The 10,776-nt window shown below is 34.7% G+C and overlaps 1 pseudogene; it reads left to right on the top strand.

Annotated features, from left to right (window-relative positions):
- Nucleotides 1-9,270: 9,270 nt before the first annotated feature.
- Nucleotides 9,271-10,541, top strand: LOC122687563 (annotated as a pseudogene).
- Nucleotides 10,542-10,776: the final 235 nt, after the last annotated feature.

Here is a 10,776-nt window from a genome sequence, read left to right as displayed (position 1 = left end):
GTGATGAGCTCAATGAAAAATGCAACTTAGTTTACAGTGGTCTGAGGGGATGTGTCACGGGACACAAGAAGAAGCATTTCACTTATATTCATGATCACATTTTTACTCAATATATCCATTTTATAGATGAGAACATTTAGGTTCCTATCCTGAAATAATGTACACAAGATCACACAAAAAGTGACAGAATATGACTAAAGCTCATAAGAAATGAAGATTCTCCAGCCCCACCCCACCTACTGAATCAGAATCTGCATTTAACAGGATCTCTAGTTGCTATATATGCATATTTAGGTTTGCTAGGCTCTGGCTTAATTCTTCCCCCCCCTTAAATGATTATAGCCATAAATCAAATGAGAAAGTCATATATAATATCAAGTGATCCAAAAGGTATATTTTTCTTTTAATTAAACCAAACAGATTTTCCTAAGCATTTTATTTTATAAACCTTAGCTAATTAAAATATTTTGCTGTGAGGAACCCAGCACAATTTTTTTTGAAGTTTCTGTGGGTTACAGTTTGTTTGGGAATTTATATAAAAGGTGTGTTATTATCATAAGTAAGCAGTGTACCAATCAGAGGTGGGAGCAATGGCACACATGAGTATAACTTATGGACAACCTATTTGAGAGTGTATTCATTTTCTGTTGCTTCTATAACAAATTACAAAAACTTAGCTTAAGACTAGGCAACTCTATTATCTTACAGTCCTGTTGCTTGGCTAGTTTCTCTGCTCTGAAATAAAGATGTTGTTCAACTAAGCTCTTATTAAGAGGCCCTTGAAGAAACTGCTTCCAAACTCATTCACATTTTTGGAAGAATCTAGTTCCTTGTAGTTGTAGGACTGAGGCTCTATATTTCATTGCTAGCTGTCTGCTGGTGTCTGTCATTAGCTCCTAGTGCCTCCTAGGTCCTTCCCTATGGGTTCCTGCATCTCAGAATCAGCAAGGGCACATCAGATTGGCTCACGTTTGGAATCTCTTTGATTTTCCATTCTGTCACATATATCTTGTTTTCCCTTCTTCCACATTTTTTTCTGCCTCCATTCAGAAAATATTCTCTGCTTGCAAATGCTCATGTGATTATATTGAGCACACCTGGATAATCCATATTACGCTCCCTATTGTAAAGTCTGTAACCTTAATTTAAATCTACACAATTTATTTTGTTGTGTAGCATAACATATGCATATTTTCAAATGATCAAGGGGTGAATATCTTTGGAGAGCCATTCTGCCTATCACAGAGGTTGGGTGCTGCAAAAAGTAGTAGAGGTAGTTTGGAGATAGATTTTTGACAGCTAAAAATGAAAGGAATACTTGAATTCTTTCAACGAATATGCGTTGACTAAATGTTTTCTAGTATTCTGGATTAAGATTTTAACTTTCAAGCAACAGGATCTTTTCAAAGATTATTAAGTAGAAAGGCAGTAGAATCAACAGCATCATCAAAGCAGCCCAGAAATGTAGAGGTAGTGCCCATCCCATGTGTTGCAGCCAGCAGGCTATGGGTTCATACTTGAAGTGGAAGAGATATGGATGATTTTTCTTTTGGTAACTGTGGGTTAGTGATAGAGAGATAAGGGCCTCCTTTGGGAAGCTGGCAATGGAAAGAAAAAAGAAAGGGTGAGTTTGAGGAAAGGTGCAAATAAATAACTGACAAAACTCTGTGTTTGGCATAAAAGAGATAAAATTGATGAAAGCAATACATGATGCTTGGGAGAATTTGAAGAATGGCAAAATGTTCATTATAAAACCAATAATGCAAGAAAAAAGTAATGACCCCAAATCGCTGAAATGCCATGAATGCTTGAATAGAAATAGCAGGTAAGAGCAGCAACAACAAAAATGAAAACATCATTTTTTCCATTGTTTTTGTTTAATTGTTCTTTCCGCTTGTTGCAGGCCATGAAGATGGTCATTGCCTGTCATAACGCATGTTCTACAATCTTGACTTAAGTGTAAGTAAGTAAGTGTTAGTCGCTCAGTCGTGCCTGACTCTGCGACCCCATGGACTGCAGCCCACCCGGCTCCTCTGTCCATAAGATTTTTCAGGCAAGGATACTGGAGTAGGTTGCCATTTCTTTTTCCAGGGGATCTTCCCAACCCAGGGATCGAACATAGGTCTCCTGCACTGCAGGCAGATTCTTTACCGACTGAGCTACAAGGGAACTTATCTATCAGTAAATCTCAAAATAACCTAGCTCTTCAAGTTTCATAACAGCTCTGCCTATTTACAGGAACAAAGTGTCATCTTAGGAAGTGTCTTTCCAACAAATATACAGGCAGTGATTGGAATAAATCATGGGCCACATTATTAAAAAATGACTCAAATTGAGAATACATTTGAGTTGTTTGAAGAGTACAAGAAAGATTCAGTTAACCCTACCACTAGGGGAAGGTTGACAGTTTTAAAAAACACATATTCTGATGTTGTCTCCTCTAATAAGTGACCCAGAAACATCATGAAGAAATAATGGAATAAACACAGTGTATGACACATATGGTGGGCATTTGCTTGAACATCTTTGGATGGGAGATTATTAAAAGAAAACTCAGTAAAATCTTTAAGAAATTATTCATTCCTATTCATACCTTGGTGTATATTTTATGGCTTCATTTCTCCTACTGAAAAACAGTGTTTATTTTTAGGCTAATAAGCAAACACAACAGTGTTGAAGGTCATACTACAATCTAAAACTATTTCAAGTGTTTTTGGTTTGGCTTTATGAAAAATGCATTTTGCCAAGCAGTTTTTCTCCTTAATTTTTAAACCCTTGTGTATTTTTAAAGAAAATGTAATCCACATGTTTCTTATGCATTTACACTTAACTCATCAAATTCCTTTTGTGTAGGAGTGACTTGGAGACCAAAAGACTTTGGAAATTATTATTTTTGCCTCTGAAGCTTTTTATTTTTATTTGGAAAGTAGCAGCATATTCTTTAGTATAATTCATTTTAGATACCCAGGTATTCAGCTTTTCATTTATGTAGATAACATAATTTAGAATATCTATATTTGTCCTTATATCTTATCTTCCCTAATGTACCATTATATTAATTACCATTAGTATAATGGTAATTTTCATCTTCATCATTATCATCTGTTGTAGTACTATTACTTTATTAATTACTATTATTAATATTGTTGTTATAAATTTCATAATAACATTAATGGTATTACAGAATATCTATATGTTCACAACATCTTCATTTACAAAATGCCTTTATCTCACCTTTTCTTAAAGACATGTGTGGAAAGAGACTCCCAAGCTTTGTAGTATACTCACCCATTTCACCTCCTGATAAAATATCAGGCAGAGAGAATTTGCCAATTGCTTTACGTCCTCCAAAAATCTTCTGTTTATCTGTCTTATTTTTACTTTCTTGACTGAGTGCACTATTCATCTCTCAGAGCTATTTTTAACCTCTTCAAATCCTTGCACAATTGTCTGGCTCTATAATCTGAATTAAAAGTCATATCTGACATATCTTATTGCTGAGCTGAAAGATTCTGTCTTACTTATTCCATTTATGTATTCTTTACATCTATGGACACTGCATTGTTCTAATTTGCTTGTTCTCTGAATTTTATCCATTACAGATCTTTAAGTATGCTTCAATAATCTTGTGGATGTATGCTCTGAAACTCAAGAGCATCCTAAGTTACTTTAAAAGTAAGGCTAATGTCATTTTCTTTCTTTCATATCTTCTTCCCATGCCCAGTTCTGATTGCTACAACTTTTAATCTTAGTAAATATGACTGGTGGGTTGTTAATTTTTAAAGTATTATGGCATGTACTACTTGTTTTCTCCATGAAAATAATATAGTAACTTACCAAATAAAAGTAGATTCTGACTCAGTCTCTTTTTAAAATTAGATTGCATGCTTATAATCTATTGTAAGACTTGATCCTTAAAATATATTTTTTTATTTAACTAGAGTCTTGAAAACATAGTGTATATGGAAAGAACAAGTAGTGAATAAGATCTTCATCAAAATTGCCAGTTCATTTGAAAAACAGATACTGATGGACCACAAGGAGTAGAGCCTTGCTTAGGCTTTGTGCTAGAGTCTGACGATGAAGAAAGACAACCTCTTCTCTCAGACAACTATTTTGGGAATCACAAATGCATATAATTTTAATACTGTGTGCAGAGAGATAGGACAAAGATCAAAGAGTAGAGTCAGGCATCTCTGTGTAGTTTCAGAAAAACACTTCTGACGTAAACTCAAAGTTAAATAGGCATTGCAAGCTAAACATTGTAACAGGCAATATGAAAGCCTCAATTTAATAGACATTTTACACAAGACTTGTGTGGGTTACTGGTCCAAGCATCTTACAATTATGAACTCGTTCAATCTTCATCACTATCCCATGGGTAAGCAATGTTACTAGACTACTTTTACAAGTGAGAAACTTAAAATACATAACAGTTAAGTGAATTGCCCAAGGTCAACAGCAGGCACAGACAGGACTTAAATATAGCTAGAGTGTGTCTCCAGAATCCTTACAGGAGGCTTTTAATAGGAAATTTACAAACTCATGGACAGCAACACACAGTCAGGGAAGAAAAAGTGGGTTGGCATTTCCTGAGGGCAAGTTATACCTGGGACAATGTCCAGAGATGGAGGAAACTAAAGTAGTGAAAGCGAACAGTGTTACAGTGAAAAATGAGGGTTTTATCTTAAATGGATCATTGTAATCTTTGGAATAACAGGGCTTTGTCTTAATGTTAGAATGTTCTCTAGGATCATGGAGACTGGGATACAAGATGACTGGGGTAGAGGTGAAAAGACCTGGCAAAGGGAGTACCTGCAATAACACAAGTGAGAGAAACAGTGGAAATGTGGTTGGCGGGAAGCTGAACCTCATGTGAGTTATTCTAGGGGAGGGCATGTGAGGGATTGGTAATCTGTTGATGTTGGACAAAAGAGAGAAACTTGTGTCTGGACTGGTTCCTCTGAATTTTTGATTAAGGCAACAGTGTATACAGAAGTGACTACTGAGACAGGGAAGAAAAGAAGATAATTGAACATTAGAAAATGCTTCTGATACAATGAAAAAGAAAGTAGAGCTCAAAATTGTATATTATCTATTGTCCTTTAAAAATATGTGTAATATGCACAGAAAAGCTCTGATGAAAACAAGAACAAATATTATTGTGAATGGTAAAATTGTTCAGTAGAACTTTTGATTTTCCCCTGTATTTTCTACCTTTTCTTCAATGAACATGAACTAAGTATATTCCATTAAACTAAAAATAAGTATTACTGGAAAAGCTTTATATGGTTATCTTATTTAAAGTTAACTTCTATGATCTTCCTGAAAAGCAAATTAAAGCACTTAGTAAAAGTAGAAGATTTATTAACTTTGGATCAAGAATTCCCTTCTTGGGAAGCTACTTTAAAGTAATACATAAATTCTCACTGTTTATTTATAAATATATTGTTATATGGAAAAATTAGCATCAACAATGGAGTTGTTGAAAACAATTATAACGCAGACATGTGAATGAATGCTACACATTCACTAGAACAGTTACTTATAAAAACACTTAACTTCAGGGAAAACACTACTGATATATGGAAATAGCAGGGTATGAGTTCTTTGATCCTATTTACGGAGGATATCTCTGAGCAAAAGATTATACTTAACTTTTTTGATTTGCATTTTTAAGATCTGTAAAATATACATTTTACATATTTACTTATAAAATGTGATAATAAAACGTAGAAATAAGGGCATTTAGTTCATAGTATGAGCTGTATCACTGCTGTTTAATCATTTCAAATGGGCTTACATTGCATTGTAAGTACCCAGGCAAAGAGGAGTGGAAAAGTCACCTGTCTTATGAGGCTGTCTGTGTCAGGGGAAGCAGCTAGTCAAAACCATGATTGTAGACAAGAATAAGTATGAAAGGTCAATGATTACATTGGAAGTATGTTTTTCAGGAGTATTTGAATAAGATTGGAGGGAGAATATGAGAGGAGGGATAAAATTTTAGAATTTCAGATACTAAGAAGATAAAGATATTTGAAGAGATGTTATCATATTCTTGGGATTTCTAAAAAACAATGTCCAGGGTCTGTACATAGATAGTGGATTGATTTGTGACTGCTTGCGCTATTATATGTTTGGATACACTGGCCAACTTTCAGGTATGGTAGTGCTATGGAAATGCAGATCTTAAGGTAGCCATGTTTTTCCTTTGTCCCATGAAAAGGAATAGAATCTGGAAAATTTAATAATCTTTATTAAACTTTATCAATTTTTGAAGAAAACATAAATATTTTAGGTTAATTTGACATAGCTAATAATTCAAGGGTGTTAAAATAATTGAAATGATGGTATCCACATGTAAATATCTTTAACTGCATGTTAATAGAATGTTTGTGATATTTTTATACTAATTATTTATTGATATTTATTAAATGACTACTATAAGCAAGTGCTTTAAATGCATGATCTCGTTTAATGCTCAGAAGAGATAAACTTTTAGATAGATCAGATACTGACTGAGATTAGTTGAACTGATTTTGTTATGTGGTCACCAAGCAACAGATTCATTAAAAAGTATAATATACATTTGGTAGATGTATATTCAGTTCAGTTCAATTTAGTTCAGTTCAGTCACTCAGTCCTGTCTGACTCTTTGTAACCCCATGAACCACACAGCACGCCAGGCCTCCCTGTCCATCACCAACTCCCAGAGTCCACCCAAACCCACGTCCATCGAGTCAGTGATTCCATCCAACCATCTCATCCTCTGTTGTCCCCTTCTCCTCTTGTCCTCAATCTTTCCCAGCATGAGGGTCTTTTCCAACAAGTCAGTTCTTCACATCAGGTGGCCAAAGTATTTTAGTTTCAGCTTCAGCATCAGTCTTTCCAATGAACACCCAGGACTGATCTCCTTTAGGATGGACTGGTTGGATCGCCTTGCAGTCCAAGGGACTCTCAAGAGTGTTCTCCAACACCACAGTTCAAAAGCATCAATTCTTCGGCACTCAGCTTTTTTTATAGTCCAACTCTAACATCCATAGATGACTCCTGGAAAAACCATAGCCTTGACTAGACGGATCTTTGTGGACAAAGTAATGTCTCTGCTTTTTAATATGCTGTCTAGGTTGGTCATAATTTTCCTTCCAAGGAGTAAGTGTCTTTTAATTTCATGGCTGCAGTCACCATCTGCAGTGATTTTGGAGCCCCCCAAAATAAAGTCAGCCACTGTTTCCACTGTTTTCCCATCTATTTGCCATGAAGTATTGGGACTGGATGCCATGATCTTAGTTTTCTGAACATTGAGTTTTAAGCCAACTTCTTCACTCTCCTCTTTCAGTTTCATCGAGAGGCTCTTTAGTTCTTCTTCACTTTCTGCCATAAGAGTAGTGTCATCTGCATATCTGAGGTTATTTATTTTTCTCCCGGCAAGATGTATGTTACATTATATCATATCAAGGCTGTGGTCCAATGTCATGTTCTTGCAGCACAGTGTTGGAATCAAGATTCAAATAAGATTTAGTTTGAGCTGCTATGTCCACACTGCTTTAGAAATTTCTAGAAAATAATATACCACTTATCATCCTTTAGATACACTCTTGAGAATCTATGATCTTACTGACCTTTTCTTTTCTATATACCTGTTAAATACCTCTCATAGTGCTCCCATAGTTTTTTTGAAGACATTTCTTGTAGTCATACTTTTCATATATGTTGAATGATTTATTTTATGAATACATAATCATTTTATATTTATTTTATAAATATAAAACTTGATTTATTTTGTAAACATAAGACTGTTGATGATTTATTTTATAAATATATCACTGACATACAACATGATCTTAGTTTCAGGTATACAACATAATGATATGATGTTTGTATATATTGAGAAATAATCACTGCAGTAATTCTGGGAAACATCTGTTACAGCTTCAGAAGTTTTTCTTATGATGAGAACTTTTAAGATCTACTCTCTTAGCAACTTTCAAATATGCAATACAGTATTATTAACTATAGTCACCATGCTGTATGTTACATCCCCATGACTTACTTCTTTCATAGTGGAAGTTTGTACCTTTTTAGTCCTTTCATTCATTTCAACCACCCCTCTGTTCTCTGTATCTGCAAGCTTTTCTCTTTACTTTTTATTTTAGATTCCACATGTAAGTGAGATCATACAGTATTTGTCTTTTTTTTTTTTTTTTGGTCTGACTTATTTAACTTAGTATAATGCACTTAGGGTGCACCTATGTTGTCACAAATGGAAAGGTTTTATTCTTTTTTTGGCTAAATATTCCAGTGTATACAAATGTACACCACATCTTTATCCGTTCATTCACTGATGGACAATTAGGTTTTAAATGTATCTTGGATGTTGTACATAATGCTGCAGTGAATATAGGTGTACATATATCTTTTTAAGTTAGTATTTCTGCTTTCTTTGGGTAAATACTCAGAAGTGGAATTGCTAGATCATTTGGTAGTTATATATATGCATGCTCAGTTGCATCTGACTCTTGGAAACCCCATGGACTATAGCCCACCAGGCTCCTCAGTCCATGGAATTCTCCAGGTAAGAATATTGAAGTGGGTTGCCATTTCCCGCTCCAGGAGATCTTCCTGACCCAGGGACCAAACTCATGTGTCTCTTGCATTGGCAGGCAGATTCTTTACCACTATGCCACTTGGGAAGCCCCTATGGTAGTTCTAGTTTTACTTTATTTGAGAAGCTTACATGGTCTAGAGTGGCTACACCAATTTATATTCCCACCAATAATGCACAAGGTTCTTTTTTCTCCATATCCTCACTAGCATTTTTTACCTTATCTTTCTGATAATAGTATTCTAACACATATGAGGTGATATTGTGGCTGAAAATCAGAGAGGTTAAATGATTCATCCAAGCAAGGTAGCATTCTGAATGTGGATTTTAGCCCAGAACTGCCTGGTGTCAGTACTAATGATCTTTTTCTACTCATATACTTGCTTCCTTTATTTTAAACATAGGATTATTAGACTTCAGAGATGAAAGAGCAATTGAGATTACTTATTTCAATTAGTTCAATTCATGTTTTAGGGAACTATTGTCTAGAAGAGTTGGACTACTTACTTAATGTCATGTAATGAACTATTAATTCTAGAGTACCACCATGAATTGTTGTTGCTTTCTTTCCATATTTCAGGAACTAACAAGTGGGCCTAAATTCTTTGGCTTACTGGGTTTAAATTTAAAAAATCGACTCCTACAATTTCCTTTTCCTCAGCAAGATGGCGGAGTATGACTTGATTACTTACATCACACACTTTTTGGATCGGCTTCTAGTTCTTTCATTGCTTGAGTTTCTCTCTGTTAAGAAAAATATATAATGAAAAAAAATTGTAATGGAAATTGGATCTTCTTAGTGATACCAACATGGTAGACTTTGCTATTGATGTATTTCCTTTATTCTGATGATATCCTCATGCTTTGAGAGAAAAAAGAACCAGCATTGTTTCACAACTAAAACAACTTCAGGCATCAGCAGAAGCAATTGTGAAGATGTTTGAAGATCCAGACACTACAAGGCAAATGCAATAAACCAGGGATGATTGGATATAGTTTTACTACATGGCATATAAGCCTGGTTTTAGGTAGGAATATTTAGATACATGCTAGGTATGCAAAATTCCAATATGAATGTGGAAATTACTCTGGAGCAACAGAATATATTTACTTCTTTAGAGAGTTGGTTCCAGCAATGGATAGAAATGCTTTGAGTTCACACTGGGGACAACTGACCTCAGAAATTTTAATACAGTTTTGGAATGCAGTCATGGAAGGCTGCATGGCTAAAAGATAAACAATAATTCTGTGAATTCTCCACTTTAATCTCTTCAGCAGTGAATATGGTTCATTCATTGGTCTCTGTTTTCTTCTATCACCCCAAAGCATAGTAACATTATGGACCAATTCTTTCACCAGCCACAGTATCTTAGTGCAGGTCCAATGATGTGCCCACATGTTCTCTACTATTTAACCACAGCAGTCATAACAAACAAAGATGTTCAAAAACACCAGCATGTGCTGGTCAAAGTTATTCAATAGGAGCCTTGCACATATTTATATAAAGATCCAATTATAGAATTTGTTGAATGCTTACATATTAACTTCCATGGGGCTCAGATAAAGCTGAAGGAATGTGGATCAAATGCAAGTGAATGATTTCTTCTTGGTGGTTTTTCTTGAGGATTTCATCGAAAATGCCTGTCTCCATATTTGAGACTTGTATCACATCCATCAATGTATCAGCATTAACGTGCTGGCAGTTAAACTAAGCATGACTTGAGAATAAGTTGAAAAGTAGATTATAAATTTGATTACAAATGCAAGACTGGATGTCAAGATTGATTCTAAATTAGGTCATGAGGTTATGAGTAACAATACCATCTCACAAGTGATAAAATCACACAAGTGATTGAAAAGACCAAGAGCCTTTTATTTAAGAAGCCAAATGCTGACCATGAATACGGAGAAGAAATTTAATCAGAATAATAAGTAGAGGCTCCTAACTGTAACTCGGGACTTTGCCTCCTATTGAAGAAATATATAGAAAAAAAAAGAAAAAAAGAAAAAAAAACTATAAAAGAAAGTGAAATATTAAAACTATCACATAAAGGTAAAATATTTTAGAACAATTAGCATACTAACTATACATTTTGGAGAATTTGAATAAAATTGATGGTTTCATTAATAAGTAAAATAAGAAGTAGATCCCTGAAGTGATCTCCCCCTGA

The sequence above is a fragment of the Cervus elaphus genome, chromosome 31 (genome assembly GCF_910594005.1).
Source record: "Cervus elaphus chromosome 31, mCerEla1.1, whole genome shotgun sequence".
NCBI classification, from domain to species: domain Eukaryota; kingdom Metazoa; phylum Chordata; class Mammalia; order Artiodactyla; family Cervidae; genus Cervus; species Cervus elaphus.
Note: the sequence above shows the minus strand (reverse complement) of the source record. Positions and strands in the feature narration are given on the sequence as shown.